This window comes from Rhinolophus sinicus, chromosome 7, assembly GCF_057876585.1.
Source record: "Rhinolophus sinicus isolate RSI-liver-muscle chromosome 7, RSI-T2T, whole genome shotgun sequence".
In the NCBI taxonomy this organism is placed as follows: Eukaryota; Metazoa; Chordata; class Mammalia; order Chiroptera; family Rhinolophidae; genus Rhinolophus; species Rhinolophus sinicus.
Window position 1 is genome coordinate 33,255,342 of NC_142507.1, and position 14,027 is coordinate 33,269,368.

At 39.7% G+C, this 14,027-nt stretch overlaps 1 long non-coding RNA gene across 1 annotated transcript; it reads left to right on the top strand.

Moving 5' to 3' along the window:
• The first annotated feature begins 10,894 nt into the window (after window positions 1-10,894).
• Window positions 10,895-11,641, top strand: LOC141568556 (uncharacterized). Its single transcript, XR_012491709.1, has 2 exons — window positions 10,895-11,093; window positions 11,210-11,641. It is a non-coding gene; the product is annotated as an uncharacterized LOC141568556 (long non-coding RNA).
• Window positions 11,642-14,027: the final 2,386 nt, after the last annotated feature.

Here is a 14,027-nt window from a genome sequence, read left to right on the forward strand (position 1 = left end):
GCTAAGGTCAAAATCCTCCATGGGTTTGCTGACATGGACCTGTCTCTTAATTTATGCAAATATATTTGCTTTGACATTTTAATAATTATCAGAGTGTGATTCTGACTCCAGGAGTCATTAGAGACAGCTGAGTGGTGAACTGAGAGGTGAATTTCTGACATGTGTGTTAGAGAAGGAGGACCCACGAATGATAGACTCTCCCAAGCACTGTGATATTGGGAGGGTAGGATATGGTGAATATTGTCTACTTCTTCCTGAATTGGACTCTTCTCATACTGACAAGCTTTTCCTGACTGAATCAGGTTGACCTGCCAATCTTAGAATAAACAGAAAATCTACAAGGAGCAATACACATATACACACAAAATAATGAATAGGTCTTCATAATAGGTCTCTGACTGAGTGCATATTTATTGAACCCTTGCTGTATGCAGTCCAGTCTGCTATGAATTTCAATTAATAGAAGACGTGGATTCTGCTTCCTGGCCCATTTTGTTCCACAACCTGTAAGACTATGATAAGCAATACTGGACTGGAGCCTTCAAATCCCTCCTACCTGAAACCCTCTGTCACTCAATCATTGGCACTGTGTAACCAGGAACACAGTGAAGACTTAGACAGTAGTGTATAGGGTGTGGTCAGAGGACCCTGAGCTGAGTAGAGCAAGAGATGGCCTCCACTGGGTAAGGAGAAGGCTGCAAAAGCAACTTCGCGCATGTTGTGATCAGCAACTGAAATAATATACGGACAAGAGCTTTGTAAACTTCAAAGCACCATAGAAAAATGAGAAAGAATGATTATAATACCAGAAACTGTGATGGTTGCCAGTAAAATAGTATTTGACTTAGGGCTTTGCTATTTCTTTCAAAGAAAAGAGTTTTGAAGATCATTGCTTTGAATAGCTCTTCTCCATGTTCTATTGCCTGTAGCTATCTTTGTCTCTTATTGACTATTTTTCAGCCATCTTTAGTACAAATGGTGAAACTGTAGCAAAATTTCAAGGCTTTGCTCCTCACTTCCTTTAAACGTTCATCTCTTTTAGAGTTTACAACTGTGGCAGCTGCAACTCCCAGAGGTCCTGCCTGTGCTCTCGGTTTGTTTACCACTCAGCAGGGATTTGTTTACCACCCAGTAGGAGAAGATTCAAGAAGATAAAAGCCAATCACTGAAGTAGAAAGACAGAACCAGGCAGAAAATACCAAGAAAATAAGATTAGAAACACCAGGCTCAAGCAGAGTTGACTTTCAGCAATATGATGACTCTGGGAAGTCTGCTCTATGCACATGTTAAATCACTTTATTTTGTAGGTTATCAGAGATATAGTACATCTTCTGAAATCACTTTGTGTCTGCTGAACAGGAACCTCCATTTTAAACTTTTGTGTTCTAAAAAAAAATCTCCAATCACTTCATTTTCTTTTAAGTTCCCAAATAATGCATGTTTATGCCTCTCAAATTTTAGATGGCTGGTCAGATTATATTTGGGGAGAAGGCTTACTTGGTCTGATAAATAATAAAATACATTCATCCTGAAACACTAAGAGAACAAAGTTTTTCTTTAATACAATTTTTTGGTAACTAAAGGTTATATTACAGACTTGAGTCCTAAAGTAACATTTGAGTTTACAGACCCAATTATTTTAAGCAAAGCGTAAGTGCATTTTATTCCCTTTATTTGAAAATTAGTGGTCTAGTTATTGTGTGGGTATAGTTACTTTTCATTAATTAGAATAGCCAGTGAGCCAGAAATTCTGGTTCTCAAAGAGTCCGGAAATGAAAATTTTAGTGTAGGAATATTTTATAGGTTAATGCATATCATTTATAACTTTGAAGGTGGTAAAGATTGTTGGATTATTTTGCTCATGGGATCATTTCATAAGTATGTTTTTATAATCTATTTTAGTCACTCAGAGACGCTATACACCATACCTCTAATCTTGCTATTTCACTTGAATATGGAGTAAGCTAAATGATTTTTATGTATTTTAAAAATAGAATTTACAATTATTGATTGAACTGGTTGTTTATAAATGGAAGCAACTGTTTCTTAGAGGTTGAATATTTATTGTGCATGAATTTCATTAAGGGATAAATATGGTATGTAATTCAGAATATTTTAAACATAAATTTGAGACCATCCAACACCATTGAAATATATTAATAAATCATTCATTCACCAGACATTTATCGAGCACGTACACGTTTTCTAATAATTATGTTAGCTACAGGTATTTTTCAAATGTCAACGTCTAGAAATAAGGTAGAGAACAAAAAATTAAGTGCTACATTTTGAGCAGCATGTAGGTAATTGTCTTTCTAGAAAAGTAATCCAATATTATTTGTATTGATGAGAAGAATATCCCAGTTTACTGGGAATTTCCAATAAAAACCATGCAGGATGGCAAGTCAAGAGCATTCTGGGGCAAATTATGGAGAAGGCAGGCATGCCTTGAAAGTGAGGAGAGTCACACTTAATAACTGTTCTTGGACTGTTTTATAAGCCATTGCTACTCTTCAAAACCTGACAGCCCATGGGCAAACCGGGGATATTTCAAAGACTCCAGACAGAACCAGCAGAAAGGTAATTATATCCTGTAGATCTTGTAGGAGGAGGTCAGAAGGATTATTAGAGTTCATTAACCATCCTAAGGGATTTCCTACACACCTTTCTTAGGGACTCTGAATTTTGCCATTTCCTCCTGACCTCTTTAACCTTTGGCCTTTTCTTCCTTCCAATTAATTTTAAATGTTTCTGCAGGAAACCATATTACCAAGCTTCCACTTTGACTAAAATATTGCAATGACATGTTGATACACTGTGGATTTGACCATAGACATCTGAGATTTTTGCAACCAATTTTCATTACTTGCTAGTAATTTCTACTCCTGTCAAGTAGATAGGGCATGCCTTTCCTTTACTTATTTATTTTTTCCATTTTTTAAATTAGTTTCATGTGCACAAAACAATGTAATAGTTAGACATTTATCATTTATATCCCTCACACAATGACAACCTCCCTCCCCCATCCACTACCCCTCTGACATCTCACACAGCCATTACATTTCCACTGTCTCTATTCCTAATGCTGTACTCCGGTTCTTCTATCTATCTATCTATCTATCTATCTATCTATCTATCTATCTATCTATCTATCATCTATCTGTCTAGTTACAATATATAAAATTACAATTGACATTCATTATTGTTCAACTTCAGCTTCAGGTGTGCAGTGCAGTGATCAGGCATCTACACCTTCCCTGAAGTGATCTCCCTAATGAGACAAGTGTACATGGAATACCCTACAAAATCTTTACAACATTATTGATTGCATTCCGCAAATTAACTTTCATTTCCCCATGGCAATCTTGTGGTTACCGACTGTGCTTTCTAACCCCCTCACCTTCACCCTTATCCCCGTCCCCCTAGCAACCCTCAGTTTTTCCTCTATGTCTCTGAGACTGTTTCTGATTAGTTCATTCACTTATTCTTTTCTTTAGATTCCACATATAAGTGAGATCATATGGTATTTGTCTTTCTCTGTCTGACTTATTTCACTTAATATAATGTTCTCTAGGTCCATCCATATTGTTGCAAATGGTAAGATTTCCTTCTTCTTTATGGCTGCATAATACTCCATTGTATAAATGTACCACATTTTCTTAATTCAGTCATCTACCGATGAGCATTTCTGTTGTTTCCATGTCTTGGCTATTGTGTATAGTGCTGCAATAAACATAGAGGTGCATAAATTTTTTTGAATTAGAGTTTTGGATTTCTCTGGATAGATACCTAAGAGTAGAATTGCTAGGTCATAAGGTAGTTCCATTTTCAGATTTTTGAGATACCTCCATACTGTTTTCCATAGTGGCTGTACCAATTTGCAGTCCCACCAACAGTGCACAAGGGTTCCCTTTTCTCCACATCCTCCCAGCACTTGTTGTTTGTTGATTTATTGATGATAGCCATTTTGACTGGGGTGAGGTGGTATCTCATTGTGGTTTTTATTTGCATTTCTCCAATGATGAGTGAGGTTGAGCATGTTTTCATATGTCTGTTTGCCATCTGTATGTCCTTTTTAGAAAAATGTCTCTTCATGTCCTTGGGCATGCCTTTCTTTTAAATAGCTAGTTACCCTTCTACCTGGTGAGTCATTCACTTATTCTGCATAGGTTTTTGGCTATCTACTTTTTGTACCATGCTAGGTGCTGGTGGGAACAAAAACAACAACAACAAAATATTTAGATTCCATCAATCCCCCAAAAGGAACTCATAGCCTAAAGAGAATACAGGCACATAAGTGATTACGAATAAAAGAAGTGGTGTTACACAGTTGTGATGAATAAGGGCATGGGGGCACAGAGGAAGGAGTACAACTCTTGAGGGATCCCAGAAAAGCTTCGCAGGGCAGATGATGCTTGAACAATATTATGGAAGATGAACCTATAATTTTCATTTGTAAAGAATGGAGAAATGACAACAATAATAAAATAAAAGCATGACTTAGAAAATAACAAATAACAGTATAGTTGGAGTGTTTGCAGTGAGAAATGAGGCATAGAGAAGTAAATAATCATATTTTTTTAAATAGAAATACATTCAGAGATTCTCTTTTAAGAGGTCATGATAAGGTAATATATGGCAAATTCCAAATCCAAATTAAATAAATAAAGTTTTTAAAGTCCCTTTCTTCAGAGCTTATTTGGAGCTTCTAGCAAGGGAATATAGCTACTCTTGTACCCTTGACCAAAGAATGGTGCTCCTGTATCACGGAAGGTCATTCTCTTTGACCGAGCACCAGCTTCGAGAGGGATGTACACAGGACCATGAGGGAGGAAAGGGTCACCCGCTTAGCCAGCAGGCCAACAAATTAACCGTGTTGATCAATGGAGTAACAGATGTCACAGCCAGATCTCCCTCACATCCTAAAAGTATCTTTGTGAGCACAATAGCAAAAAAGAAAGGATCTAGTGCCAGAAGTGAAAAGGGATCTCAGAGTGGGTAGTGGGACTTGAAGTCCTGTGTCCTACAGAGGTGCCTTATCATAGAGCTCATGTTAGGATTTAAGTCATTTGTATGAGGTGTGATCAACAAATATGGTAAATGTTTAAATTAAAATAATATTACAATAAAATACATATGGCCATTAATCCCTCTCAAAATATTCCCCCTTGCTTTGAACACACTTATCCCATCATTCTTGCCACTTTCTGAAGCAGTTCTGGAAGTCCTTTTTTGTGAGTCTCTTTAGTTGAACTGTCGTGGCTACCTCGATGTCCTGAATCATTTTGACTTTGGGGAAGAGCCAGAAGTCACACGGTGCCAGATCCAGTGAATATGGTGGATGAGAACACACCATAATCTTTTTATTTGACAGAAATCACCATATACCAGAAGTGATGTGTGACATGGAGCATTGTCATGATGGAGGATGATTTACGGCACACTTTAAAACACACCTTCTCTCTACCGTAGCTCACAACTGACTGCATAGAACAAGTTGAAACTTGTCACACACTGTTATTAAGGTTTGTCGTGCTGCTTCCCATATTGAAGATCCCTGCCTTTCAATTGGATGGCACTCAGCAGCAGTGTTCACTGCATTTTGCAATCACAACAGAAAGGCTACATGTCACGCATCACTTCTGGTATGGCAACTTCTGTCAAATAAAAACATTACAGTGTGTCTTCATCCACCTTATTCACCAGGTCTAGCACTGAGCAACTTCTGGCTCTTCCCCAAAGTCAAGATGACCATGAAATGTATGTTTGAATCAATTCAAGACATTGAGGCAGCCATGACAGTGCAACTAAAGACACTGATGAATTTGAATTTGGACTTCCAGAACTGCTTCAGAAAGTGGAAAGAAAGTGTTCAAAACAAGGGGGAGTATTCTGAGGGGGATAAATGGCAATGTATCTTTTATTGTAATACGTAAATTTTTCATTCAAACATTCACCATATTGCTTGATCACAGCTCGTACATCAAAATAACAAATTGGACTCCAACATCAATTCGGGAGAAATTCCATGTACTGATTTTAGGATACAGCACAGAAGCATCCCATACATGTTGCTATGTAGTGTTGTTATTGCTGCCTAAATTGTCTTTATTTTTAGTTTTGATTTCCCCTTTGACCCACAATTTGTTTAGAAAAAGAACTGACACGCTGCTGAGTGAGTTTTCCTGGGTGCGATGGGAGTTTGTCTTCTAGGTGCAAGGGCAGCCTGTTTCTCCCTCATGGTTGCCCTAACGGGGACATTGGTTTCCAGTCACAGAATCTTCTCTATCAGTCTTTGGTGTCAGAAGTTGCACTTTAGAAGACTGAAAGCGTTCTGTTTCTCTGAGAGCAAGCAGGTGGGGATGTGGGTATCACTGTTCCACCTTTCACTGTAGCCACGGGACACAATTACTCTTTTGACTGTTCTATCTAGAATCTTTAAAATATCCACTCAGTTTTCTGTCAGACTCTCTGTCATCCTGTCCTTTGTGTATGTGGTTTTGTTGTCAGTCTGTTCCCATTTGTTTTATTATCTTCTACAAATTCCTCACTATTTGCTTTTCTGGCACCTGCCCTCCCTCTGCCCCACATATTCTTTAGCTTTTCAGTGCCATTTCAGGTTTATTTTCATATTTATTTTGTAATTTTATTGGAATTTTGCAAGGGGTAAAGGGTAAATGTGTATATTTAGTCAGGTATCAGGAGGAAGAAAACTATCAATTTTCCCTGTGGTCTAGTTCATGTCTTTTAAAACCCATGGAAACTATTATTTATTAAGTTTGCTCCACAGACACTGAAGAAAAGCAAAATTGCTTTAACTACTGGAATATTAGGAAACTGTTGTTTTCTACACTTACTAGGTATTTCAGGATAGCACCAGTCCCTCAGGAGTAAACTCTGGAACATCACTGTGTTCGTTTGTCTTACAGATTCCATCTGCGGAAATGCTATGTCCTCCCACACCTGCCGTCTTAGTGAGCTACTTCAAGGATAGCTTCACTGACCGTGACTTATGAGTAATTCTGTCAGTTTAGCAAAGGGAGGGTTTTTGTAGTAGCCTATAAGACAGCTTTGATTTGTGTGACTGTGTAACACTGTGTTTAAATATCCCTTTTGCTGTCTAAGTCCAGAACAAAAAATAGAGGGGAAAAAAGGAAGGATTCAAAGAAACCACTTAGAAAGCTTTATAAAAGTGGTTCCTGGAACCTGGGAGCCTGGTATATTTGATTCAAACCTGAATAAAATAATCTACAGATTGAAGACTAGCTAAAGCGACCTGTGGCAGCAGAATAGAGGGCTGCCTTTGAGACGGGTCCACCTTACCTTGAGAGCAGCTCAGGAGTTTTCATTTCCCAGGGAACAAGCAGATAAGGAATCTGTAGTAGAAATGTCTGCCTAGGGTCATTTAAAAATTAAGCCCAAGAATCTTCTTGCAAGGACTAAGGAACTTAAGCCAACACCAGCTGCCATGTCTGTTCAGGTGCAGAAGCTCAGGAAAAGCCAAAAGAGAGAAGCTGCCCATGTCACATGTTCCACCTGAGTGTGCCAGAGAGAGGGCTTCAAACATCTGCCAGAGTCTGAGGAAACCAACACAGATTACATGGGTGTCAGTTAAGTAAGATTTCCTGCACCACAAATCTTCTCCTTCCCTCATGAAACCTTTCAAGCCTGGGATGCCACTGGCCACCCTCCCAGTGAGGAAAGAGGAATTTCTAGGCAGGGAAATAGGGAAGTCACCTGTGTACCTCCTTCCACTGTAGGCTTCCAATACGAGCAGCTCTGAGCTGGAGAAATGGAAAGAAGCCTGAAATCTAAATGCAGTGCAGAACTTGGCATATTACATGGTTCTTGGCAATTTAATTATTGATAGGAGACATCCTGGAGGTTAAGACGTCCAGAGAACATCTTAATAGCCAAGAGTGTCCATAGAATCTTTGAAACCTCACTGCAATTTCCTCAAGGCAAAGAGAAGAAAAATACCACAGGTTGCTTCATGAGCACATCTGTCTTATTATCTCAATCTTTGTTCTGTTAACTGCTGCCTTATCATTCTCATAAGTTCAGGAATCTGAGCTATGTTGTCATTTTTCTAACACTAAGCCTTATATGTGAAGGAAGCAAAGGGAGACACTAGATCAGTGATTTTTAAAGTGAGCGTTACCTAGGAACTTGTTATAAATGCAAGTTCTCAGACTTACTGATTAAGAAACTCTGGGCCTGAGATCCAGTAACCTGTATTTTCACAAGCCCATCAAGTGATCTAATGCACACTACAGTCTGAGTACCACAGATGCTCAACAGAACCTCATTTTATTTCTAAATGTTTTTTGCACTTTTTAAAACTGGGAGATATTGCTTGGCACAGTATGAATCACTGGGGAAAACTCCATTGCATATCATTCCTTTCTTATTTTGGATGATGTTATTAAAATACCACTTGGGTTCCTTAAATACAAAATTTCTGAAACACGTTGCTTGAGCACAGGTGAGTCTCTGACAGTTTGAATTCCAGCTTAAGTATCTCCTGGTGATTAAGCTGGAGCCCGGAACCAGAAAACTTTGTTTTGAGTCCTATTTGCCTTCTACTAGTTGTATGACCATGACTGACTAAATTGTTTAAAATTTCTAAGGCTCAGTTTCAAAAATTTTGTCACTGCGATGACAATCAAAGTACTGACCTTACAGGACTGCTGAATGGAATAAATATGACATTGCATGTTTACTGTGAGCAAAGCACCTAATTCAGTGCTCAATGCATAATAAGCTTTCAATAGATGATGGTTGTTATTGTCACTGGTTGTCCTCCACATAGTGTGGGTTGTATCTCATGTGTCCTAGTCTATCTCAAAAAATGAAAGTTTGCTGCAGATCTGCCATAATCCAAGAAGTCCAGAAGTCCAGTGATTTACTCCTCTCCACGGCCACAATTGTCCAGGCTTTCCCAATACTCATGAGGATCAGGGTCTTCATTCAGAAGTTGATCCAGTTTTCTTCCATAATCTTTTTTTTTTTTTTTTTTTTTTTTTTTGTGATTCAGTAGAAACCAGCCTCAGTGAGATGTCTGAAACATGGGAACTTGGCAACCTTCTTGCCTTTCCCAGCAGACATAAAGGTAAAGTGACAGGGTCCCCTGCTAGACTTTGGGGACAGGCCATCCTTACATGGCCAGTTTTCTGCTCTAGATCAGCAATTAATTATTATTAAAGATAATAATTATTACCAAACAAAACACTCAGTTTCTCAGTCTAAACACATCTGTACTACAGTGTTTTCTCGTAGAATAATAAGTATTGCATTACCTTTGGGTTAGTAAATGGGCCACTTAGGTGATTTTCTCAGGACAAAGGGAGTATTTCACTTTGCCATTTTTGTGAGAAAAAAATTATCTCCAACTCTAAATGAGTTTTTCTAGTTTCTATCATTACCATCATAGTTAAAAAATGTAGCAAGGTAGTTGAGTAGTTCAGAATAACGGATTGAAAAAAATCTGTCATCAAATCCTAGCTTTCTGCCTTACGCAAGTCGTGTGACATGGGGAATTGTTCACCCTCTCTAAACCTCTACTGCATCATCTACAAAGCGAAGAGAGTGCTAAGACCATCTCCTTCACTGTGTTGTGGGGAGGGATACTTGAGAAATCAAATGTAAAGCATTTAACTTGATGGCTGGTACCTGGAAAGACAGTAAATTTTAGTTGTTGTGTTGGATTTTTGGAGAAGCAGACATCAAGATAGGCTTAGAAGAGCAAGAGATTGATAGGAGTTTATGCCTTGTAAAGGATAAATGGGACAAACCCGTGAAAGCAGAGAGAACTCATCTGACACTTGAGAAATAAGAGGAAGGGGAGGAGTAGGGAGAGTCTCAGACAGTTCAAAGGGTGTCTGGGCCAGGCTAATGCGAAGTCTCCAAGCCAAACTTGTCTTTTGGAGGGATGCTTTTCTGTAGGATTCCTATAGGATGCCTACAGAAATGGGTCAGGGGTAGTACCCTGCCATGCTTAGTCATTGCCAGGAGCAGCAGGGGGAAGAGTGGCCTTGGCACAGATGTGATGGATTCAAAGGGGCAGTTGCGGGGGCTGTCAATCAACTATGCTTCCTGAAGGATGAGATCTGAGCAGCATATTTTCATGGCCACCATAATTGTTGTTGCTGTTATTTAGGATAGGTCAGAGCTGCCTCAGACAGTTGTGCAGACTGGGCCCTGCGCAAGAAAAGTGGTCAAGGGGCAAAAAGAGGCCTGAAATCCAAGTCCTGCTCCAATTGCTAAACTGTGCACCTCTGGAGCAGACACATCTGGAAGGGGCACCTTTGTCTAATTTACACAAAGGTGTATCTGTGTGAGGTGTCTGGTCAAGACACTTTAAAACACAGATTCTTTAAGGATAGTAGTATATATGCGTGCATACACATGCCTCAAGTAGTGAGTAGGAATGGGGCTGTCCAATCAGAATCTATTGGGAACTGACACTGTAAACTAAGAAGCCCATTAGTGTCGTGTTAACTTACTCTCTGGAGCAAGGGGCAGGCTCTGCGGGATCCCTTACCACCAAAACTGTGAGTTTGGGTAATTAATCCTTTGAACACAAGAGTATCTCTTCTACTGAAAGCAATCATACTCATCACCTCGTGAGAAGGGTGAAGTTCTAAAGACTTCATTTATCTCAGTTTCTTTGTACTCAGCAGTATCGGTGCAAATTGCTTATAAAAGTGAAAAGCGAAAAAAAAAAAAAAAAGTGAAAAGCGGTGTGTGCTGGCCCGCGGGGTAAGTGACTCGTGTTGGACGCAGCCTCTGCTTTTGTCACCACATCACAATGAGCATCACCTCCTCCATCATCACGACCGTATCTGAGTCGCGGCAGGAACTTCCGGAAGCTCTCGGGTGTCCGTTGGGTCTGTCAGCGCGCACTCACACCCCGAGCGCGTCTGGATGGGCCAGTGCGTCCCTGAGTCCTGCACGCTGAGCCACGGGCCCCACGCCTGGAGGAGCCCCCACGTCCCAGTCACCTGCGGTGGCCCCAGAGCCCCCGAGTCACCCTATCCCAGCAGTAGCTTGTATCACATAAGCAGGACAGAGGCCACATTTATGCACAAAACGTAAGCACAAAAGGGCAATTTTGTTTCACTGTGAAGGTCCGGGGTGGGTCTTCAGACATGGATGTATCCAGATGTTCAAGGACTGTGGTCAAGGTCTGTTTGTCTCCGTCTCTCAGCTTTGATGTCCTGTGTGCTGGCTTCCCTCCTGGAGGCAAGAGGACCACCAAGAACTCTAAAGGCTTAACAACGTCAACCGAGAAGTAGATGCGCTTTACTTAACAATTTTAGCACAAAGCCCCAGAGTGAGTTTCACTGGACTGACTTAGTGTATGACACAGTTTTGAGCCAATCTCAGAGGAGCTGGGCCTCACCTTCTGCCTGGGAGTGGGGGAGGTTCCACATGGAACTACATGGACTGAGATGGGTATGCGCCCCACCCCAAGGAAACAGCAATGCTGTCATTGCCAGCAAGAGGCCTGGGGCTTGGATGCTGTGCAGGCAACATCCCATATCCTGTTTTCAAGCATCCGATGGTGAGTTGCTATCGATGACCTGAAGCTATTGCTGTAATGAAAGAGCAATAATAAAGGTTATGATAATGACACACACACACACACACACACACACACACACACACAAAAGTGAAAAGCATGGTGGGGGAAAGGCATACAGGATTTTTCTGAGGAAAGCTCTGTTTTAACTCTCGGCATGATTCTCCATTTATTATCAGAGTGAACTATATCAAATATTCCTGTGCTGGGAACAATGATTGAAAGAACCTTCTCATTTGATTCTAAAAAACAAGGGTGTAAGCTTACAAAAAATCAACCAATGCCAGGCTCCCCACCCTGAAGAAATGAACTCTGTGTGCTGGCTGTGGTTTTGTGTGCCACAGACACCTGGAGAAGTTTCACCTGTGACGTGCTCCCATCATGGTGATGAATTAGTTAACAGTCTCCAGAATTTCATGGGCTGCAGCTAAGATTTCAGGTATTTTAAATATAACTGAAGGTACTTTGCTTATCCTGTGTAAATGGAACTTACAAACAGAACTGCAATTTCATTTAATAGCTATAAACCATTACTCTAATGGTTTGACAAATACCTATGAGGATAGAGTGCAATATTTCATCCAAGAAAGGACTGAATATTAAATAAATGTAACCTCCCAATGGGTTCTACTTTAACCCCCTACTAATTTTGGAGGGTGGATTTAAAAGCTGAAAGCATTTTAGAGTAAATGTTAGGGATAGAGGCAGCAGGTTCTGTGGTACAGATTAGCGCTTTATCCCAGTCATCGCAAATCCTTTTTTCATCTTCCATTATCACTTCAAACTCATCACTGTGAAGTGCAGAACTTAACTCAGAAGTTTGAAGCACCATTGCTTCATGGCTAACAGCCTCTGGGGATTAAAAAAATTAACTAATCTCTCTGCTCAGGTTTATTATTATTATTAATTATTATTAGAAAAAGAAAGCTAACACTACATTTACAGACCTCAGCTAGGTTGATATCAAGTGGTGTCAAAGTGCATGTATGCCCTAATAAAATGGAAAGATGACTCATCTTTCCATAGTCAGAGACTATGTATATCAAAGTCACCATCTCTTCATTCAAAGAATAAGTGTCATCAAGGCACTTTCAGATATGTAAGAGGCCTCATGAGTTGGAAAATTTGAATGATGTCTAGGACCAGAAAAAAAATGGTTTCTATAATTATCATTTGTAATTAAAGATACTTTTGATGTTGGCTGGTTATAGATTGAGAGAAAATAGGACAACGCCCCCAAGGACAGATGTGTTCAAGGAGAAATTTGAGAAGAAAAGGGACAATTTTCATGCTGAGCATAATAAACATTTAACTTCATTTGATTCATAAACTTTTTTTCTTCTGAAGACATATCACTTACAAGCACCACAAACTAATATTTATCCTGATGCTATGGGCAGGAACTCAACTATGGGAAGTACCCACAAAATTGATCATGTTGGTAATAACCTGAACAAAATAAAAGCAGCCACAAACCCTTTGATTATAACTGTCTTTAAAAAATCCTGGAACTGCTGGTAATGAATGATACTTTCATTCTGTAGTTTTGTTTTGTGTTTCACAAGAGAAAAAACGTACTAAAAGCTTCTGATTACCCAATCACAATTACCAGAAAACCAATAAAAAAGCAATCTGGGTTTTTAGAAAAGTGTGACTTATCAATTTGTTCAATAGAGTTCTTTTTTTTTCTTTTTAAGCTAATTGAATGGTGGTTTAATTTTTTAAAAAAATTTCACAAGAACACAGATTTTTACTAATAGAATAGATCAAGAAAGCAGATCAGAGACATGTGCTGCATTGTTAGAAAGACTGTCCCTGTCACTACACCTATTCATTTCCCAAGGCACCTTGGTTCCAGATTTTCTTATATTCAGCTGCTGCACCAGCAGCACATCCAGAAACTGCTGTGAGGAGACCCCATTTTCCCACAACAAAGCAGGCATGGGGTGTAGCATTGTGTTCTGATGAAAAACCAACATCCCTATGAATCTTCTAAATTGCATAATGTTTCTTCAGATGACAGGAAAAGGACACAAATACATATAATGAACTGATCTGAGGCATAAATTAGTCCCCTTCATAGCATGATGGGGCTTTAAAAAAACTGCATGAAGCAGAAGCCTGTGTCTCTCACCTCTTTTACCCACCCCCATCCACTGTGGCTCAGCAGCACACCTCATTCGTCTGCAGGTGGAACAGCAGCCACCACCCAGGAACCACACACACACACACACACACACACACACACACACACACACACACTCAAGTGTGAAAACAGTTTTCCTTCTGCAGAGAACTTGACATGCATTTGAGCACAAGCATACACACATGTGCACGCAGAGACACACACAAAGGGAAGTGGAAGAGGGTGTTTTAGTGTTCCTTTCCATTTTTATAATGGACTAGCTGTAACCAAATTCCATTTTTTATCACTGTATTCATA